Below are 11,877 nucleotides of genomic sequence, written 5' to 3' on the forward strand. Positions count from 1 at the left end.
TTTTTAGGAGGGGGTTCGCAAGACTTGACATTTTAGTGAAAGGGGATCACAGGTTGTTAAAGTTTGGGAACTACTGTCTTAAAGGGATATGGTGAACTATTTTTTCACACCGATTGTTCTCTGTGTTTACTGTCCCATGTGAGTAATACTTTCTTACAAGCAATAGTCCTGATTCTCCACTGCCTTGCGTCTTATATATTCAGTGATTCATGTGCAAAGTGAATGCAAAATGCTATTACTGGTGCAATCAGATTTGGTAGCATTTTACATCCAGTTTGCACATCTGTAATAAATGGGTACACAAAGTGCAAAGCAGTGGACAATATTTCTTTCCTTATATTCTGTGACAGAGGGCAAGCAGCAGAGGTCTCTTATGGCTTTGTCTACTCTTGACTAGTAAAAGTGGTTGAGTTTAGGTTGGGTTTACCGAACAAGTAATACAGTACACAATTAGCTGCCTCCCAGACACTCCCTGGTAAACTCAGGGCAGCCCTGCAAGTGGCCCCCTGCCTTAGTTTCCTTTTTGGGTAACCCAAAGGGCTCCACTTAAGGCTCTTTCTTAAACAATATCCCTCTTGGGTGCCAGTTAAGTCCAACAAACTTGTGCAATAACACAAGTTCCAAAACATACTCTATCTTACCCCAGTGCATATAGTCCTCACACCCCACTGTCTTCTGTCATAGCTAGGCACCTTCTCTGTTCTCTTCCATCTCTCTTCCAGGACAGCTACCCCAGCCTTTTCTTCTCTTCCTATTGGGAATTCTCTGGCCCTCTCACTGCTTCTCAGGTCCAGGTCTCCAGCAATGAGACAACAGTGCATAAGCCCTTCCACTGCTCCCCCTTCCTTCAGCTCTAACTATCGGCTCCAGCTCTCCAGCTTAGAGTGAGCAATCAATGTCCCCTGCTGCTGCTGCCATCACTGCATTCAGCCCTGGATCTCAGGGATGCCAGCCAGCAACCCCCTCTGGCTGCTTTTCTGCCTTCAACCTTCTCCCAGAAACTATCCATCTGTCTCTTCCTTCTCTCATTCCCAGCCCTTCTTCTATCTAACTTCTGAATACTCAGGCTGCTCTGATCCCTGACTGACTTTTGTAGCCCCAGATGCTTACTCACTGGAACAGGAGAACTGAGTCCAGTTTCATTTAATGGCCAAATACCCTGTTATACTGACCTAAACTCAGTCACTTTTCCTAATGTAGATTCAGGGTAACACCTTCAGTTCAATTTTAGTTCATTATACATTGTAGCCTGACATGCACAAATCAACCCTCTATCTACGTTATGAAATGTGGGTGGGTTTAGATCAGGCTTCGCTAGCTCATGTTATCTATGCCCAACTAAACTCAACCACTTTTACTAATGAAGACAAGGTATAAGTAGATGCCTTTCATCACCCATCCAATGTACAAATGGATTGTCAGCCACCTGCAAGGCACTGTTCCCGACCCCACAGAGCAGTGGGTAATCCATCTGGCAAAGGGCAGGCCATGAGCAGGAGGCAGATGACTGGAGGAAGGGCTGGGGAGAATGGATAATGTTACTGTAGAAGTTAATGAAAAAGAATAGTGGAACGGAAGAGGAAAAAAGAAGAGAAGAAAAGAAAAACCAAAAGTCTTGCTCTTGACTGTAGTTGCACCCCCAAATTAGTTATGGGTGAAAAAATTGAGATATAATTATTTGTGGATGCAAAATTACACCTGTAAAGTCAGCTTTAGTTTCTCTCTGCCTAAGTCCTTGTCTACAGTACACTGCGGGGAGAGATAGATCTAAGTTATGCAACTTCAGCTACATGAATAATGTAGCTTAAGTCAACGTGCTTAGATCTACCTACCACAGGGTCTACACTATGCAGTGTCAACTAGAGACACTCCTGTGTTGACTCCTCTTGTCCTTCTTGTTCAGATGGAGTACAGTAGTCAACTGGAGACCAATTGGCGGTCAATTTAGTGGGTCTTCACTAGACCTGCTAAATCAACTGCTGATGCATCAATTGCTGCATGTCAATCGCCTGGTAAGTGTAGACAAGCCCTTAGTTTTGTCATTGTAAAATAGGAATAATAGTACTTCACTGCCTGACAATGGTGTTGTGAGGCTCAATTCATTGTGAAGAACTTCGAGATCCATGGGCAAGGTGCCATAGAAGTTCAAAGTTATTATTAAAAATGATATGTCAATCTCAAAAGGCTCAGAGTTCATGTTTGGTTTAGGTAACTAACCCAAGACATAAAAGGATCAGGTACAGTAGTTAAGTCTGCATTCTCGCTCATGAGATTTCTGGTGTTCCTTCTTTCTGGTCAGGTTGTAAATAACACAAGAACAGCCTCTGTATTTCTGGTATTGGCCCAAATTAGGGAGCACAGAGATTAACAAAAATGGGAGAAAAAAGTACTGCATTCAAACTTCTTCAAGTTTGGGTCAGCTCTTTCTTGTTTTCTAATCAGAACTAATTCACCAAGCCCTAAATATCATGGTAAAACATTAGAGCCTTTTGTTTGGTGCCTTTGGGGACTGCATTTGATTATTTCTCCCTTCACTAAAGTCATAGTAAAATGAGAAGCTGTGGGCTTGTCTACACTTGAAACACGTCAGTGGCACAGCTATAGTGCTTCGGTTAGACACAGCCTGGAGTTCTCCCATGATAGCAGTGGCAGCTAGGTTGTCAGAAGAATTCTTCCATCAGCCTACTGCTGTTTACACCAAAGATTAGTTGCTCAGAAGAGTGGATTTTTCACAGCCATGAGCTATGTAACTTGGTTGATCTAACTTTTCAGGGTAGACCAGACCTACATGTGTAAGACAGAACAGTTTTCAGGCTCCCCAGAAGATGGCAGTAAACATCTACTGTACATGGAACAAGTCCTGGAGAGTGCATAATAACAATTCTACTCTGCTCTAGCATTTAGTTTGCTTCCCTTATTTTACTAACATAAGCACCGCAGTAATGATTAAAAGAAAATGAGCTTGAACAGACGCACGTGACAATTTGAGCATACTTTAAAAATACTCTGTTCTTTTTGGGATTTTTTTTTCTGTCACCATATCGCCAGCAGGGCCATATTTTTTGTTTTGTCTTTCCTCCCTGAGTATTAAGTTCAAAATCACTTCCAGCATGTAAGCAACAGAAGTGGGGAAAATTAAGGAATTGTAATATGAATAGACTGTCTACCTCTGAGAAAATACTTAATACAAAGACACTGGAATGATTAGATATCCTTTTTTTTTTACTTTAGTTTTCATTAACAACAACAACAATAATAATACCTAGCGCTTGTATTGCAGTTTTCATCAGCAGATTTCAAAGTGATTTACAAAGTGATTGTCATTATCTTTATGTTAGAGATAGGGAAACTGATGCACAGAGATGTGAAATAACTTGCTCGAGATCATCCAGCAGGCTAGTGGCAGAACTGGAAATAGAATCCAGGTCTTGAGTCCTAGTTCATTGCTCTATTCAGTAGGCATCACTGCCTCTCCTTTAGCACTTACCCAATTTTATGTACACATGGGGACAATTTAAGTTGGGATTTCTTAATGTTCATTCAACAGGGTTAGCCCTCAGTATTCGCAAACCCTGTGACCACACGGAGTTCCATTATGCTCTGAGGAACCTGAATTCAAGCAGGGTTGGAAGTGGGTCAAGTTTTCCCCTCTCCTAGATAGTGTTCAATGTTCAGAAGGCCCCATATGACCTCAGGCCGGCCTTATCATTAAAATTTAAAATGGACCCAATTCTGATCTGATGCTGTTGTTATGCAGGAGTATCTGCACCGAAACCAGTGGAGTTTCACTGGTGTAAATTGGATCTGAATTAGGGCCAATATTCTTACAGCTGTAGCATTTTCTTGATTTAACAGTAAAACAAATTTAGGAAGGAACAGCTTCATTTGAAAAAATATATAGGGGTGGAAAGTAGCCTCTTTTTTTACACTTAGAAAGATAGATAACATGATAAAACTGCTTGTTTGACCTTAGCAATATGCATGTAACATTGCGAAGAGCTGTAAAAGCCATGAACAGCATTCCCAACAGAAATATATCAACATACTTTCATATTACAATAGTACTTTGTGGTCCCTTTTAGCATTTTATTTAGTATGTGATTGGATGTGTTGTAGCTAATAAAAGCGGTAGCCTCAAAAATATATTTTACATTAATATACTTTTGAACCACGTTACTGAACATTATTGCTGACAGGGTATTATAGTTGAGTAATACCAAAGCAAAGCATCACTCGTTTTGCTCTCAATAAACATTCTGCAAGTTCACACAATAACACCATTTCATGCACGTACAAACACTGACATGTTTCAAAATTAAAGGGAAATATATATCCATTCCTCAGTGCATTTATGTAACTCCTGTTAATACTAATGGGAATTACTGACATGCATCTTGGTGGGAAAATAAACTGCCAAGCTCTTAATTAAAATGTGCTTTTCTGAGTCATTTGCTGGTTGCCAATACCTTGCTGAAAGGTTATAAAGCAGAATGGGAGCCTAATAATCAGATGTCATAAGCCAATTACAGGCCCCGTATATTAGTTTAACATCATGAAAATGTTTAATGATTAAACAATAAAGACCAACTCTGACCCTTCTTGTACCATGGCATTAGGAGAACAAAAAGAACCAGTGTACCTAAAGCATAGGTGTATCACAGCCGCCTAGAGATGAAGTCCTAGTCAGACAGACTTACCTATGGGCAGATCCTCATCTGATGTAAATTGTCATTACTCCATTTCAGTGGAATTATGACAGCTGATACCAGCTGAAGTTATGCCCACATCTTCTAACTCCTCAAGAGTTTTGGATTAGGCAGAGAGAAAAGAAGTATGGGCAATAAAAACATGAGTTACCCTCACAAGTGAGCTATGAAGATGTAGCTCTCCCAAAATGATGGAGGCATTGACCCTTATTCTTGCTAAAAGCTGGTTTGTTAGAGGAGAGGGAGGCACTGTAGAGGATTTCTTTAGAAACAACAAATGTATTTGTATGTTTTTGAGTTAGAATGACCTGTAGTTTAGAGTATGAGAAGAAACAACGAAAGTGAAGTCAACATGAGAACTTGCAGGGAATGCATTCGCTGTAACAGGTTGTGCTTAACTGAACACAGAATGACTTCCTACGTAAAACCCTGGCCCCATTGAAACCAATGACAAATCTTGCATTGACTTCAATGGTACTAGAATTTCTCACCCTACCTCTTCAGGCAGCAAAAGCCTTAGAAATAAAAAGGTACAGTACATAGCAAACAAAGACATAAGTTACAGTACATAGCTAACTACTCCATGGTGCTTGGTTGGGCTCAGAAAGGGCCAGAAAGGAAAGGAAATGTAGGGCTTCCTGTTGTTATGTGATTAGTCACCAAGCTCTTCTTCTCAAGAGCTGCTTTCAGAATCAAGTAGAAGGATGACAGCAGAAGTACAGGCATGCAAAAATAATCTCATCCACCCCCTGGCAGGCCTGCCAGTTGAAGAATTTTGCCACTGCTCAACCTCGCTGTGGGCAAACTTTGTTCTCACATTGCAGCAAAACATTCTGTTGATTTCTCACTTAAATGTGCATATGGAATACATAAAAATTTACCCCCATATATGGTATTTAACTATTAAATAGTAAAGTTTCCCCTGATTTTTAAACCATCATTAAAGTGGTTTGTTTAGGCAGAGTTTTTTTACTAACATGCATCTTGTGGCTAACATCAAAGTTATAACAATCTTTCAATTAAATATGATTTTCTAAAGAATGTAAATATGTAATTATTATGTAATGTGCTGGGGAACTCTAGGAGATAAATATGTATTTATATAATTTTACACACATTAGAAGTATATGTTAATTTATACCCTTTAAAATGTGTATTGTTAACCCTACAAAATGGAGTGGCAACTTCAGATGCCATCCAGTCTGTTGGAGAAGTATTTGCATATATATGTAACCCTTCTGCCCCTCTGAGTTGGCAGCAACAAGGGCCGGGTTCAGTATCCAGGGGTTCCGTTTCAGTAACACAATGCATAACCGGCTCGAGCCCCCACCCAGTGACCTGGGACACTCACATACCACACCCCCCTGGGCATCTCTAGGAGGCAATACTTCCCCTCTCGCAAGCACGGAGTCCGAGTGTAGCAAAATCTTTTTAATAAAGTAAGGAATCAATGCGGCATCTCATTGGAGAAACACCACTAACAGGGTTATAACACAAACCATAAACAAAAACCCACCTCCAAGTACGTTTGGCACTGTCCTTTTTCCCCTTAGCGTTTTAAGTCCAATCACCCCAAAGTCCAGCAACCCAAAAGTCTCTGGTCAATGCCACCCCAGAGTTCGAGAGTTTATCTGTAGAGGTCCCTCCCCCAGCCCGGGTAGAAAGGGGCACCTTACGTGATCCGGGCCAACTGCCCCGCCTCTCCGTGGGTTCTGCTTCTGCCTTCTCCACGAACTGCTCCGCTTTACCAGCCGCTCCACTCTGCTCCTCCAGCCGTCCTCAGAAACTGCTCCGCTCCACCAGCTGCTCTGCTCCATGAGCTGCTCCAGTTCTCTCTGCAACTGCTCGGCTCTGCTCGCTCTGTGGGCCGCTCCACAGCTGCTCCACTGCCACCAGCTGTCACGTGATCCGCTCCAGCCGTCCCCACAACTGCTCCACTCCGCCAGCTGCTCTGTTCCACAGTATAGCTTCAGGCTCCCCCACTAGTTAGCACAGTACTCAGTGCTCTCAGCTCAGCAATTTCAGCTCTTTAGTGATGTCAGCTCTTTAGTGATCTCAGCTCTTAGTAGGGGAGCCCCAGTGCTAGTGCACCATTAGCCCAAAGTGAGTTCAGCTCAGTAACCTGTATTTAGATTCTTGAGGGAATAAAAAAATCAACTCTGACATTCCACAGTGAAGAGAGGAGGGGGTGGAACTGGTGCTTCTGGCTCCACAAGGAGACTGCACCACCAAGCACAGATACCTGTCCCCAGCCTCTCTCAATTCACTGGGTTTTGGAACCCATGTCCCTTGTCTAGCAAGTACCACCCAACTGAGGGTGAGTCATTTGTCACCAAGCAGTCCCACAGCTCGGCAGTCTGGGATAGGGTAGGCGTGCCTATGCAAATACACTCTCTGAAATTCTTTCCACCAGATGTCAGGGTAGAGCTTATCCTGACTCTGCTTACATCCTCCTCCCAGCCAAGAATTTGTCGTCCCGACAAATCACATTCCCTACTATACCAACTTATTGGTCCCCTCCAAAAGGCATTAGATAGCCCACTTTAGCTTTCACAAACCTGTGTGCTAAATGTATAGGCTCCTCACTAATCACCCCAGGTGCATCATAAGTTAACCGTTTCACTGGTCTTATTACCCTGTCTCGCCTATTGAGAATCTCTGTTGCTATGGTAGGGGGGACATCCTCTTGAGTGATGGATGGGGAGGTTTCCTGTGAGTTCCCCTCAGATACTGGCATAGGCCCCTGCATTTCTAGTTCTAACAGTGGAGGGTCGCAGGTGCTCTGGACATCCTCCAGCTGTATGTCACCACTGTCCAATAGCCTGTGTAAGTCATTACACGGGGGTCCCACCAGTGGCTCAGGGATGTCAGGAATGGGCCATAGGGTTTAGGGCGGAAGAAGATGTGCTCTCTTCTGATTCAGCGGATCGAGACTGAAATCTTGTCTTCATCCCAGGATACACCATGGTTGTGTCTTCCTCCTCAGACTCACTCTCGGATGTGCTGAGTAGGGGTAGGTTAGCTGCAGGGAGCCGGCTGTCCACGTTGGAAGGCGGCTTTGGCACAGCACCTTTGTTCTGCCCAGTTGCCCGGTTGTGGCCAATCTCATAAGGGCTGCCTACCAATTCCCCCACAGGGAGCAAAAGGTTTCTGTGCACGGTCCTTGTCTGCCCTGTACCCTCTTCAGGTTTGATCTTATAAACCGGCAGGTCTCCTAGCTCTTCCATCACTAGGTAAGGTATTGCCTTCCACCTGTCAGCTATCTTGTGTTTGCCAGCAATACCCAAATTTTGCAGCAGGACTCTGTCCCCTGGCTGGAGCTCTTGCAGACGTACCCTAGCATCATATCGATGTTTGTTGCGGCCTGCATTCTTCTGAGCTGCAGATGTAGCTAAGTGATAAGCATCCTGCAGCTTTTCTCGTAGTCGGGATAGATATTGCTGGTGAGTTTCATAGCTATCTCCATCCTCGGATACACCAAAGCACAGGTCTATGGGTAATCTTGGTTCTCGCCCAAACATTAAGAGATATGGGGTGACTCCCGTAGCGTCGTTCTTTGTGGCGTTGTAGGCATGCACTAGAAATGCGACATGTTGGCTCCAGGTTGCCTTCTGCTCTGGCCGCAAAGTCCCTAACATATCTGACAGGGTTCGGTTGAACCTCTCTGGCTGAGGATCACCCTGTGGGTGATAAGGCGTTGTCCTTGACTTTTTAATTCCTGCTATCCTCAGCACCTCCTTCAGAAGGTGACTCTCAAAGTCTCGTCCCTGATCCGAGTGTATCCGGGCTGGGAATCCATAAACTGAGAAATATTTTTCCCACAGTACTCGAGCGACGGTGGTGGCCTTCTGATCACGTGTGGGATATGCCTGCGCATATCGCGTGTAATGGTCGGTCACTACTAGGATGTTCCCAATATTCCTCTTGTCCACTTCTAAAGACAAGAAATCAATGCAAACCAGCTCCAGAGGTTTGTTGCTGGTGATGTTCTTCAGATATGCAGCCCTTGTGGGCAGAGCTTTCCTTTGAACACATCGTGCGCAGGTCTCACATTTCCTGCGAACATCTTCAGCCATCCGTGGCCAATAGAATCTACTGCGGATAAGTTCCAGGGTCCTCTCCATCCCTAAATGTCCAAAGTCATCATGCAGGACCCTCATGGCCAGGGTTCTGTAATCTTTTGGCAGCACTGGTTGATTCCGTTGCTTTTGTAGAGGGTCTGTGGTCGTGTGGTGTAGCACTCCCTGAATCAGTTTTAGTTTGGTCCATTCTCTCAATAGTAGTTTGCCCTCTGGGGTAGGTGGGACAACCTCAGCTGGGCCTCGCCCCTCTCTTTTGGCAAGTAGTGTATCACGAATGTCAATATCTTGCAGCTGGGCCTCCTGCCAGTCAGCCGTATTGAGCATGGGCAAGGGAGATTGGTCCAAAGCAATATAGTTTACTGAGGCAGAAGGCACGCATTCAGGGGGTAGGCCCAAAGTTTCAGCAACACATCCATGAAGGCTCTCATGGGCCTCCGGCTCTCGGCGACTCACACTGCAAATAGCTCTCACTCCATCCGTGGGTATCACAGCAAGTCGTGGTGCCTGTGGACACCTGGACAATGCATCTGCATCTACATTGCTTCTCCATGATCGGTATTGAATGCTGAAGTCATAGCTAGCCAAAGCGGCCACCCATCTTTGCCCTGTAACATCCAGTTTAGCACTTGTTAACACATAAGTCAGTGGGTTGTTGTCTGTCCACACCTGGAACTGAGCCCCATACAAGTAGTCTAGAAATTTCTCAGTGATGGCCCATTTCAAGGCCAAGAACTCCAGCTTGTGGGTGGGATAGCGGGTTTCACTATCAGACAGTCCTCGGCTGGCAAAGGCTACAGGTTTATGCTTGCCTTCCACCTCCTGGTACAATACTGCCCCCAGACCCTCCAAACTGGCATCAGTATGCAGGATAAATGGCTTGCTTGGGTCAGCAAATACTAGGACTAGGGCATGAGCTAGGCAAGTAATGATTTCTCGAAAAGCCCTTTCACATCTCTCATCCCACCGTGGCCCAAAGGGTTCGAAGGGGCCATAGTGTCTCTGCACGGAAGGCCCTTTATTCTTGGTCTTAGATTTGTCCTTGCTGGACTGATATCCCCTGGTAAGATCATTGAGGGGTTTTACAATTGTAGCATAGTTTTTCACAAATCTACGATAATAACCACTAAACCCAAGGAAGGTCTTGAGTTCTCTGTAGTTGCTTGGACGTGGCCATGTAGTGAGTGCTTCTATTTTATCAGGATCAGTACTCACTCCCTCTTGGGACACGATGTGCCCCACATACTTCACCGAGGTCCTACAGAACTGGCATTTGTCAATTGAAAGCTTCAAACCATAATCCTCCAGCCTATCAAGCACTTTAAGAAGTCTTTCTTCATGCTCCTCCAAAGTTCTTCCAAACACAATCAGGTCATCCAAATAAACTAACACTTGCAGTAAATTCATGTCTCCCACAACTTTCTCCATAAGACGTTGAAATGTGGCAGGTGCTCCAGAGATCCCTTGGGGCATGCGTTCGAACTGATAAAACCCTAATGGGCAGATGAAGGCTGTCTTCTCCTTATCTTCTTCACCCAGAGGGATCTGGTAGTATCCACTCCAAAGATCCAACACAGAGAACCACTGGCTTCCCAGCAAACAGTCTAAGGCATCTTGAACTTGAGGCATTGTGTACTGGTCAACCACAGTACGGCGGTTTAGGGTGCGGTAGTCAATACACATCCGGATTTTCCCATTCTTTTTACGGACCACCACAATGGGTGAGGCGTATGAGCTGCGGGACTCTGTAATGATGCCATTTGCAGCCAGCTCTTGAAGATGTTGTCGCACATCTTCCATCTCGGAGAGAGCAAGCCTCCTAGATCTCTCTCTGAAAGGTCGAGAGTCATGTAGTCTGATGTTGTGCTCTACTCCTTTTGCACATCCCACATCCCACTCATGCAATGAGAACACCTTGGATCTTTCACAAAGTTTCCTTCTTAGGCGATCTTTCCACTCCTCGGACAATGGTGAATCTCCAAAGTCAAACTTTGCTGGGTCTATTGTTGGCACTTGAGTCTCACACTGGGGCTTTACAATTGATTCAGGCTCAAAGAGGTCTGCTATCTTTTGTCCTTGCCTCACAACAACATCTCTACTTGTTTCATTAGTAATCAGTATAGTCACCTTTTCCTGGGCTTCAGCAGGTAGGGTTATGACTCCACTGGGGACCAGCACTCCTTCCGGGAGCTCTCCTTCAGCCGGCTGCTCTATCATTGCTAATGCCCCTTTACTGCCTTTCAGCCTGGTACTCATGACTAGTACTTCTTGCTCCGTCCTTGCAGGCACTACTAAAGGGGTTGTACCCATGTACTTCAGTGCCCCAATCGGTAGCTCAGATGTCTCCTTTTTAGTGCTCTCAATTTTCCTATAGGCTTCAGCACAAAGCGTATGGATCATCAGGGTACTCAGGTACTGGTCCCCAGCCCGTTGTCTGCAGTAATCTGCGAGCACCTTGAAGAGGCTGGAGTTGGTCCCTATCAGCACAGACACATCAGAGGTCCCTTTTGGGTCAGGGCATATTAAGGCAGCGGTGTCTACCTCTTGCTTTACCCCAGCAACCTCCTCTGGGAATTCCAGGTGCACTATGACATATCCTTGATAGGGGTATTCATCCATGCTGAGGCCACACAGACCAATGCCAGTCAGTGGCTGTATGGGCAGGTGCCTAAGCATCTGTTGGTAGAATGACTGAAATATAATAGTCACTTGAGATCCAGTGTCAAGCACGGCTTTACACTCCGCCCCTTCAATCCTCACCATGACCTCTGCTCGAGGCCCTATCAGTCCTGCAGGGATCCCAGCTGGATGGTCTCTTCTGGGGGAATCTTCAAATCCTCTAGGCCTAGGTGGTCTCTGTCCCCGGACCTTCTGGCAGCTACTGGATCTCTTCCAACTAATCCTCAGCTTTTCATACACTAAGGAGGGGTTCTCTTCCTTATGGCAGTTAGCAGCACTGTGCCCATCCTGACCACAGCAGTAGCAAAAGAATTGTCCTTTCCCCATTCGGCGAGGTGGGACGGTGACTCTAGATACTGACTTCTCTATCGTCACAGTCTGAGGCTCCTTATTCCTGGAAATCTTAGCTCAGT

This window comes from Gopherus flavomarginatus, chromosome 10, assembly GCF_025201925.1.
Source record: "Gopherus flavomarginatus isolate rGopFla2 chromosome 10, rGopFla2.mat.asm, whole genome shotgun sequence".
Lineage (NCBI taxonomy): Eukaryota > Metazoa > Chordata > Testudines > Testudinidae > Gopherus > Gopherus flavomarginatus.